The 10565-nt window shown below is 36.3% G+C and overlaps 1 long non-coding RNA gene across 1 annotated transcript; it reads left to right on the top strand.

The window, feature by feature from the left end:
• The first annotated feature begins 1667 nt into the window (after window positions 1–1667).
• Window positions 1668–3923, top strand: LOC131641231 (uncharacterized). The gene is made up of 4 exons (XR_009295462.1): window positions 1668–1940; window positions 3148–3197; window positions 3274–3505; window positions 3575–3923. It is a non-coding gene; the product is annotated as an uncharacterized LOC131641231 (long non-coding RNA).
• Window positions 3924–10565: the final 6642 nt, after the last annotated feature.

The raw sequence follows: 10565 nt of genomic DNA on the forward strand, positions 1-10565 counted from the left end.
CATGACATTTTTATCTCAAAGTAAAAGAACAAAACTATGTACAAAACAATTAAATTCTAACAAGGAAAAGATATTTTTTATCACTTAGAACAAATATAGAAAACAAACATCTAATTCTAACTAGAAAAGAATACATGTTTTTATTATTTTTATCGAGCAAAAATCTAATCAAACATAATATTTTTCATGGCATTTTCTATCTAAAAACTAACAAAAATAAGAGATCACATGTTTTTGGTTATTTTTTATCATGCTAACAAAATTGAAAGTTTATTTGCTTTTTATTATACTAAGAATTCTTGGTGGTTGAAACCGATTTCTGTTACGTATGGTTGTTGAATTTGAAGGAGTAACAAATGAAGGTTCATAGAGAGCGTTTTTCTGAGTTTTTCTGCAGAATTGGTGGAAGGTCAAGATTGAAGAAGTGAGTTATTCGATTGAGGTTGATAAATCATGGAGAAGATTGAAGCGGCGTGAAGAATTGATGTTTGTTGAATTGGGAGAGGTTGATGAAGATTCGAGGACTTTTTTTTGGTGAAGAGATTCAGAACCTGAAGATTGGTTATGGAGGATTCGGTTATGGCTGAGAAGTTTGTTACGTTTCAGTTAGAGGTTTTGTTACTCTCTTTTTCTCTGTTCTGAATTCTCCTTTTCCTTTCTGTTATACCATTTGGTTTTGTGCCGTTTTGTCAACTTGAAGTAGCAGTCCCAAACTGGTTTATTTACTGATGCGGTTCAGTTTTTATTATGTGCAGCAGGAATCAGTTCTTTTGGGAGTTGATATGGTGCGGTTGGAGAATTGTTTTGAAAGTATCCATGAACTTCTGATTGATTTTGTAACATATGGATTTGAGAGCAAGTTTAGCATAGGCTTAGACTTTGTTTCATTTCTTCAGAACTTGTTTTTTTTTCGATACCAAATTCATGATTGGGAGTGTATGTAATTTGGACTCTGGAATGTATAGACACTCTGAGAGAAATTTTTTTATTGTAATGAATTGTATGAACTTGCAATGCTTTGTAACCTTGTAGACTCGTAACTTCAATGAACAAAATCCCTCAATTATTCAAAACAATCTTTTCTTTTAAATTGAATTTGAAGTCCCAAACCGCTTCGACAAATGTCTTACATACCGTCCCCTAGTCACGGCGTGAATCCAACAACATGTTTGCCAACACAACAAAACTTTGAAATAATGACTTGAGTCTTGAAATTTGTGTACTGAAAAACCATATGAATGAACCTTCCATTTTTGCAAGCTTGAATTAATTCTTGATAAATCATATGCTTAAGAATTTGGATCCCACCAACTAATCTCAAACACCAATTTGAATTTATGGAATCACTTGAATCAACTTCAAATCCCACTCATCTCGATTTCCTAATGAGCCCTTAACTCAATTCGATTCACCACGTCCAACATCACGTGTTAAGCCAAAAATATTAGCAAGAATGGTGCTTTGTACACAATGCTCTCCTTAAGCTCATAACCTTGTACCATGACTCAATATCTTTCGCAACTCACCTCACAAACCCCTTGACTTACTGATCTCAAAACAATAGAAACTCTTTAATTTTTCTTGATTTTCAAATGACGAAATAAACGCCATCGATAACTTATAGCACAGAGAAAGAGGGCAAATTTTGGGGTGCAACATGTAGCCAAGACCACGAGGCCATGAGTCGATGATAACTCGTTGATGGTTTGCAACCATCTGGATCGCAACGCCTATGCTCCCAACCATCTAGTTCTACTTCTCGTAGATGCATCTCTCAGGCATTTAACTCTTGTTCCTAGTTGACACGTTTATGTTTGTGGACAAAAGTGCAACCTATGATGATGTGGTCTACCTTGAGTACTTCATCGACTTGACGAAGATTCATGAGTACAACTGGGGGGTTGCCATTTTGGTCTACCTACACTCGAAGTTGGGGGATGGTTATGAAGGATAGAAAAACACTTAGAAAAGGGGGGTTTGAATAAGTGTAGTCTAAAATCTTGAACGATAAAAACAATATGCACAGTTATTTTTATCCTGGTTCGTTGTTAACTAAACTACTCCAGTCCACCCCCACGGAGTGATTTACCTCACCTGAGGATTTAATCCACTAATCACAACAGATTACAATGGTTTTCCACTTAGTCCGCGACTAAGTCTTCTAGAGTATCCTGATCACAACCTGATCACTCCAGGAACAAATGCTTAGACACAAGCTAAGACTTTCTTAGAGTATCCTGACCACCACGTGATCACTCTAATTACAACTGCTTAGACACAAGCTAAGACTTCCTAGAGTATCCTGATCAACACTTGATCACTCTAGTTACTTACAAATTAATGTAATCAAATAGGAGTTTTACAATGCTTCTTAAAAGCTATAATCACAACAGTGATATTTCTCTTAACGTTTAAGCTTAATCTCACTAATATATTACAACAGCAATGTAGTGAGCTTTGATGAAGATGAAGTTTCTGAGCTTTGAATTTGAACAGCATTTCAGCAAGTTAATTGTTAGCAAATCGTCCACCTTGCTTCACATCAGAACTTCATATTTATAGGCGTTCGAGAAGATGACCGTTGGGCGCATTTAATGCTTTGCGTATTCCGTACAACATTGCATTTAATGTTTCACGCTTTTGTCAACTACCTCGAGCCTTGTTCACACCGTGTCTACTGACGTTGCCTTTAATAGCTTCCAACGTTCCTTTTGTCAGTCAGCGTAGCCTGCCACCTGTACTTTCTTCTGATCTGATGTTTGTGAATATAATATTTGAATATCATCAGAGTCAAACAGCTTGGTGCATAGCATCTTCTTGTCTCCTGACCTTGAAGTGCTTCTGAGCGTGATACCATGAGAACTTCAGTGCTTCTGCTTCTGATCTCAAGTTCTTCTGATGCTTCCATAGACCCATGTTCTGATTCTGCCTTGACCATCTTCTGATGTCTTGCCAGACCATGTTCTGATGTTGCATGCTGAACCTTCTGAGACAAAGCTTCTGAGCGCTGATTTGTGCATACTCTTTATATATTTCCTGAAAGGGAAATTGCAATGTATTAGAGTACCACATTATCTCACACAAAATTCATATCCTTGTTATCATCAAAACTAAGAATATTGATCAGAACAAATCTTGTTCTAACAGGTTATCTATGGAAGACAAAACACGTGAAAGAGAGTTGAATGCTGCTTACAGTAATTTACTACTACTAATATTTTTATAATTCATTTGTTACACTTGTTTTTAATATTGTATCTGAACTATTTTCAGGGATGGACCATCTCCTACTTCCCTCGCGTTACCGGGAGGAAAGCTGTGCTTGCCTACAACGAGTATTGGCCACGTGTTGCCGCATTTTTCTCGTACAAGGGGTTATAATGCAGTCAAACCATTCAGAGTGTATCTTGGTTGTCATGTACCAAGTGACGTTTCCTTCTGCCCATATGAGGGTCACCGCGAGACACGTCAGTTTGACATCATTTCCTTATACTCCGGATGATTGGTATGAAAGTCATCTCTTGTGTATCCTTATCTGTCCGAGCGAGTGATGTGACAATTTTCCTATTTGTAGGTTATTCCGAGACACCATATGAGTCTGTTCCTCCCACCATCCGCTGCAGAGATCTTGATGCGATACCAGATGCTTTCGAGAGTGACTTGGTACTAGATGAGTATTGCAGGGTACAAACTTCTTTTCAGTGGGTTGTATCTAACGCCTACATAACATGGTTCTATAGAGTTTCACGCGATATCATGATACTAGACGCTTCTAGAATACGACATATGCTAACTAATCAGGATGATTGCACCTGTTAGAAATGATAGAAGAGTTTTTCATTTTGCTGTAACATAATTTCTCTATTGTGTATAATCTGTTAGTTACAAAAGGTGAGAACAAGCTATATATAGCAAAGATATGTGACCTGCTACAGCAGGTACACATTTACAAAATACTGACACATGTCAGTTTCCCTTCTATCTATACTAAACAAGGAACTCCTTCAATACCCCCTCACAAACTCATGGGGAGCTAGCAACCCTGAGTTTGTGCTTGAGTTCCAAAAACTTTGTAGAAGGCAGGGGTTTGGTGAAGGTATCTGCCAGTTGTGCAGTGCCAGGAATGTGATGGACCCGAAGTTGTTTAGCCATAACCTTCTCCCTTACCAAGAACATATCTATTTCCATGTGTTTAGTTCTAGCATGCAAAACAGGATTGTGAGCTAGAGAAACTGCAGACTGATTGTCACAGTAAATAATGGATGGAGTGGTGACAATGCTGAGCTCTTGAAGGAGTGTCTGAACCCAAAGTAAGTCAGCTGTAGCTTGGGCCAGACTCCTATATTCTGCCTCAGTGTGGATCTTGCTACAACTTGCTGCTTTGTAGACCACCAACTGATTAGATTAGCACCAAAGAAGAGAGCAGCACCAAAGGTGCTCCTTCTATCATCAGGACCAGATGCCCAATCAACATCACAAAACACTTGAAAAGATAGAGTAATAGATGGAGATAAGGGTGTGATCAAGATGCCCCAATTGATGGTACCTTTGAGGTATCTCAAGATTCTCTTAACTGCCAGCCAGTGAATTTCAAGAGGATGAGCCATATATTGGCAAACTTTGTTGACAGCAAAGGTAATGTCAAGTCTTGTGATGGTAGTAAATTGCAAAGCTCCAACCACAGACCTGTACATAAAGGGATCAGAAAGAGCAGGGAGCCTGTTTTTGTAAGCTTGCAGGTGGACTGCATAAGGGTGTTAACATAGGCAGCTTTAAGCATATTAGTTTTCTGCAGAAGATCTCTAAGATACTTGGCTTGTGTCATCAAAAGGCAACCTGAGGGGGCTTGTTTGACCTCAATTTCTAGGAAATAGTCAAGTGAGCCAAGTAATTTAAGAGAAAAAGCATAATTAAGCTTGGAAATAGTGGCTTGAATGATAGATGAAGAACTGCGCGTGATGATAATATCATCAACATACACCAGCAAATATATTGTGTGACCTTAAGAGACCATGGTGAACAAGGAGGGATCACACTTGCTAGCTTTGAATTGCAAACTGAGCAAGGTAGATTTGAGCCTCTCATACCATTGCCTTGGTGCCTGTTTTAGGCCATATAAGGCTTTAGAGAGCTTGCAGACTAGAGAGGAATCAGAATGCACAAATCCTTGTGGCTGCTCCATAAAAACTTCTTCTTCAAGGCACCCATTTAAGAAGGCATTGTTTACATCAAGTTGCTGAATAGTCCACTTGTGTGTGATGACAATAGTAAGGATGATTCTGATTGTAATAGGCTTGACAACTAGAGAGAAAGTCTCATTGAAGTCAAGTCCTTGCTTTTGATGAAACCCTTTTGCAAGCAGCTTTGCCTTGAACTTATTTACAGTGCCATCTGGATTCTCTTTGACCCTGAACATCCATTTGCAACCTATGGTCTTCTTGTGAGCAGGAAGAGGAACTAAGGACCAAGTATTATTCTTCATGAGAGCATCATATTCAGCCTGCATAGCTGCTATCGATTGAGGATCTGTCAGAGCTTGCTTAAGACTTCTAGGTTCAACATGAGTGAGAAGAAGCCTTGGCTGCAATCTGGGTTGTGCAAAACCAGACTCGGCTCTGGTTTGCATAGTATGGAGATTTGAGGGAATGGCATCCACAGGAACAACATTAGGACCAAGTATTATTCTTAAGAGATGATTTAGCCTTCTGAGACAGATGTTGTAACATATGTTCTGACATCTTAGTTTGACTCTCCACATTGGCTTTATCAATCCTGAGGTCTTCCATGCCCCTGAATCAGAATCATCCCATGTTTCCATGAGACCCTTCTTGGCTTTGAACACTTTCTTAGGTTTCTTGTCTTTCCTAAAATTTGGACATTCATTCTTGTAATGTCCAGGTTCATTGCACTCGTAGCATGTGACTTCTTTTCCAAAAGCTTTATTTTGACCATAAGATGATTTAGTTCAGTCCTTTGATCTTCTTGGTCCTATGAACTTGCTCTTTCTATGTTTCCATAGATGATTTAATCTTCTGGATATTAGAGAGAGTTCATCTTCGCCTGGGTCTTCTTTAGACTCTTCTGAATCTTCTTCTGCTTGAAAAGCTTTTGTCTTTACAGACTTAGGCTTTAGAGCTACAGAGTTTCCTCTCCTATGAGGTTCACCTTCTTGAAGATCAATCTCATGACTTCTTAAAGAACTAATTAGTTCCTCAAGACTGGTGTTGTTCTGATCCTTTGAAAGTTTCAAAGTAGTTACCATTGATCTCCATTTATTAGGCAGACTTTTGATAATCTTCTTAACATGATCTGATGTAGAATATCCTTTGTCTAGAACTTTAAGTCCTGTAACAAAAATCTGGAATCTTGAAAACATCGTTTCCACATATTCATCTTCTTCCATCTTGAAGGCTTCATATTTTTGGATTAGGGCCAGAGCCTTTGTCTCCTTAACTTGAGTGTTGCCTTCATGAGTCATTTTAAGACAATCAAATATGGATTTAGCAGTCTCTTTATCAGTGATCTTCTCATACTCAACTTGAGAAATAGCAGATAACAAAATAGACCTAGCTTTGAAACGATTCTTGTAATCTTTCTTTTGTTCATCTGTCATTACACTTCTTGCAATCTTGACACCACTTGCATCTATTGGATATCTGTAGCCATAAACTACCAGATCCCAATGATCAAAGTCAAATGCCATAAAATACGTTTCAATTCTATCCTTCCAATAGTCAAACTTTTCTCCATCAAACATATGAGGTTTAGCTCTATACTGATCTTTATCCCTATTATCAACAGTGACATTGTTAGTAGGATTAACTGTGGGGGTAGCCATTGTTTTTTACACAGTCTTGATCGGTACTGAACACTGTTAGGTGCTTGATAAAGATTTAAACTCTTTATCACCACTTAGAACCGGAGCTATGATGCTAACTGAAGGTGTGAAAAACACTAGAAAGGGGGATTTGAATAAGTTTTTTTTTTTAAAACAAACAAAGCTTTTATAAAAAACAACTCACCTCTTTAAAACAAAAAAATACTCCACTCTTGATACTAACAATAGATTACAAGAAGGAAAGAACAAGATATGTTTATACTAGTTCACTTGAAAATTATCAAGCTAATCTAGTCCACCCTCCAAGGTGATTTCTCCTCTCTCAAACGAGGTCTTAATCCATTATAATCAAACAGATTATAATTGCATGGGCTAGCTGCTGATGACTAACACAATACAATCTTTAAAATGCACAAGTCCTAAACCTCTCAAGAAATTGTGACCAACTGGTATCTTGAGGAGAAACTCTAAGACACACTAGTCATAGACTTCTCAAGAAATTCTGACCAACCAGTCTCTTAGGGAACAATCAAACAACAGTTTGAATAAGAGTTTGTTTACAAATAAATGTTTTTACACAAGCTGAATGTAAACGATAATTTTTAGATTCTAGACTTCTAAAGAGAATGAAGCTATGAACATTCTTTCAAGAATGTATATGATCGTGAATTAGCAGCTTCCTCTTTGAGTATTCAAGCATTTATATAGCCAATATAATAATATATCTGTTGGAGTGCAAATCTGGAAACTTCAGAAGTTTGGCGGCTTGAACGTATTGGGAGACAAGGTCGTACAACGCGCCCGTCCTTTTCATGGTAGTGGAGTGAAACATTCGTTTTGTACCACGTACTATGTACTACGTATCGTTATCTTTTATTCTTCTTGAACTTCAGAGACTGGCAACATGAGTTGGAAGAACGATAATAATCCTTGGGTCTTCAGAACTTCAAGTCTCTAGAGTCTTCAACACTTGTTCTTCAATACTCTTTGTCTTTAGAAACATCAATCTTCAGAGCTTCAAGTCTTCAGAGTCTTCAGAACCGCGTCTTCAGATTCTTCATCACTTTGTCTTTAGATTGGTTTCTTCAAACTTCGTATCAGAGTCACAACTTCAGAGTCTTCTAAAGTGGTTTGCTACTGTTCATCAGAACTTGTGTAGCGCAGAAGCGGAACTTGTATCTTCTAATGTGTTGGCCACGCCTTTCATCGGATTCCGAACCTGTTTCTTAAAAGCTCAAAGCAACAAACATTAGAGTACCAAAAATTGTTCATACAAACATACTCATTGTTATCATCAAAACTCAGAGATATATTGCAGAACCAAATCTTGTTCTAACATCCATCATATTTGATTTTACTTGGAGGCAAAGTAAATCTATTTAGTGTTTCATAGAAATCTATCATTTTCTTTTTATTGAGACACAAGTCTCGCATGTTGTAGCCGAGTTCCTAATATTAGCAATTTCAAACATAAGCGTTTTATTACTCTTTTCCGTAAATTCATGATAGTCCTTAAGGTTTAAGTTACATTTTTTAATCTTATCATTTTTTCTATTAACTTAGCACTTAACTTAGCTAACTGCTTGTAAGATAGTTTTGTTACCTCATGGTCATCTTCCTAGTGAGACACTTTCAAGCAGGATTTATTTTCTTCATTTGAAGAAGATTCTTCAACAAATCTTCCTGAGATTGATTCTTTTTCATTTACAGAGGTTTTGTTCTCTCTTCTTCTCTCAGAGATTCCATTTGATAATGATTCTTATTTATATCCTCCCACAGATGAACTTTCATCATTTGATGTTGAATCCTCCGAAGAGTGTTCAACTAATGAGTATGTTATTTCAAAGGAAATCACATGAGTTGTTTTGTAGGAGTTTGATGAAGTTGCTGAGGATTCTTCCAGATTTGAACCTATTCCTTCATCATTAATTAATTTAACTAGTTCATTCAACTTTTCTATGATTTCACCCTTCTTTGATTTTTTTTGAAAATTCATAAACACTCACATCTCTTGAATAAAGGTTTGGATCAGATTTCTGATTTCAATTATTAACTCTTAAATATTTGTAGGTAACAAACGTTCCAATACAATTTCTTACATTTCTAAATTTGGAGAAACATTTATGAAAGAAGCGTTCATCTTCTTTGCCTCGTGTATTCATTTGTTATCCTTTGATACTCAGAGAAACTCCATACACCATTTCAAGAGTATTCAATATTCCTTGGAAGATTTACAATTATAAACATAAAGGAGATTACTATCATCTAAAGAAATTACTAGAAAATTCTTACTTTTGAAGTCAATTTCAAATTTTCTCTTTTCCTCTATTCTCGAAAGGAAATCAGATTTATCTACTATTTTTACATTTATGTGTTGAATAGAGATAAATTGACTATTGATTATTGTTTCCCACAATGTTAAATCTATACTTTGAATAAAAAATTTAAACTTAGATTTCCATAATTCAAATCTATCATCATTAAATGATGGAGGTGTTTTAAAGAAATATCTATTATTAAAAAAGTGTTAGGAGTGATCTTCCTCCTGAGACGATTAGTCTTTAAATAGAAGTTAGGCTCTAATACCACTTGTTGGATATATAACTCCACACACGAGAGAGGGTGAACTATGGGGGTTTGAAAAATGAAAGTTTACAATATTATTGTTTTCACTTTCAGAGTTTAAAAACATTTTCGATAAAAATGTTTGACTGATAGTAGGGGAAAAATATATATGCAGAAAATACATAGATAAGGAAAATAGATGACACCGGAAATTATAGAGGTTCATTCTAAATTAAGTGACACAATACTTTTCCCAATATTTGACCTTGAGAGTATCCAATAACTCTTATAAGCTTTTAGTAGGTTGAGCTTACGGACCCTTTTATACAAGGAAAATGAAGTTCCAGGTTAACTTTCAACCAAACAATGAACATCAGAGAAAAGCGGTTAGTCTTTCTTCCAAACACGAACTTGAAGTTGTTACTCCCCAAGTTAAATTGATATTTTGTATAGACTTATCTCGAACCAAAAGTGGAGTTTTAAACTGGCTATCCCATAAACCAAAATAGGGTTTTACACGGGCTGACCACGAATCGAATTGAGATTTTACATCAGGCTAATCTCAAACCAAAATAGGATTATACACAGGGTGACCATAAACCACATTAATATTTTACACTATGTTAATATCAAACCAAAAATGAGCTTTTACTCAGGCTGAACTCACAAACCAAACCAAAGAATTAATACTAAATCCCCAAACCAAGCTTTTAATGGGTTTAACTTTGAACCTTAAGAGAAATTATCCAACCAAGAGAAAAAATGCCTATTAGTGAATTTACAATATTACCCCTTTTCTATAACAAAAGACCTCACTTAAACACAAAGACTTACTCGAAGCATTACAGCTAAATTAAAGTTAGAGAAAATAGAAAAATATTTTTAGAGAGAGTGTGAGACTGAGACAGAGAGATCATGTTTCTGTATGTGAAAATGTGAATGAAGAGGCATCTTTTTATAGGCTAGAGGTTGGCAAAAAAAGAAAAGATCCATGGACTAATTTAATGTCGCAATCAATTAGTTATTTGTCCCAATCGATTGGATGACCCAATACAATAGAGTATAAATGCCCAAATTGGAAGGTTTTCAAAAATAGTTGTTGCCATTCATTAAGATTCTGCCACAAGAGATTAATAAATTTTTTTTCACTAACCCATTTGAT

The sequence above is a fragment of the Vicia villosa genome, unplaced genomic scaffold (assembly GCF_029867415.1).
Source record: "Vicia villosa cultivar HV-30 ecotype Madison, WI unplaced genomic scaffold, Vvil1.0 ctg.003588F_1_1, whole genome shotgun sequence".
NCBI classification, from domain to species: Eukaryota; Viridiplantae; Streptophyta; class Magnoliopsida; order Fabales; family Fabaceae; genus Vicia; species Vicia villosa.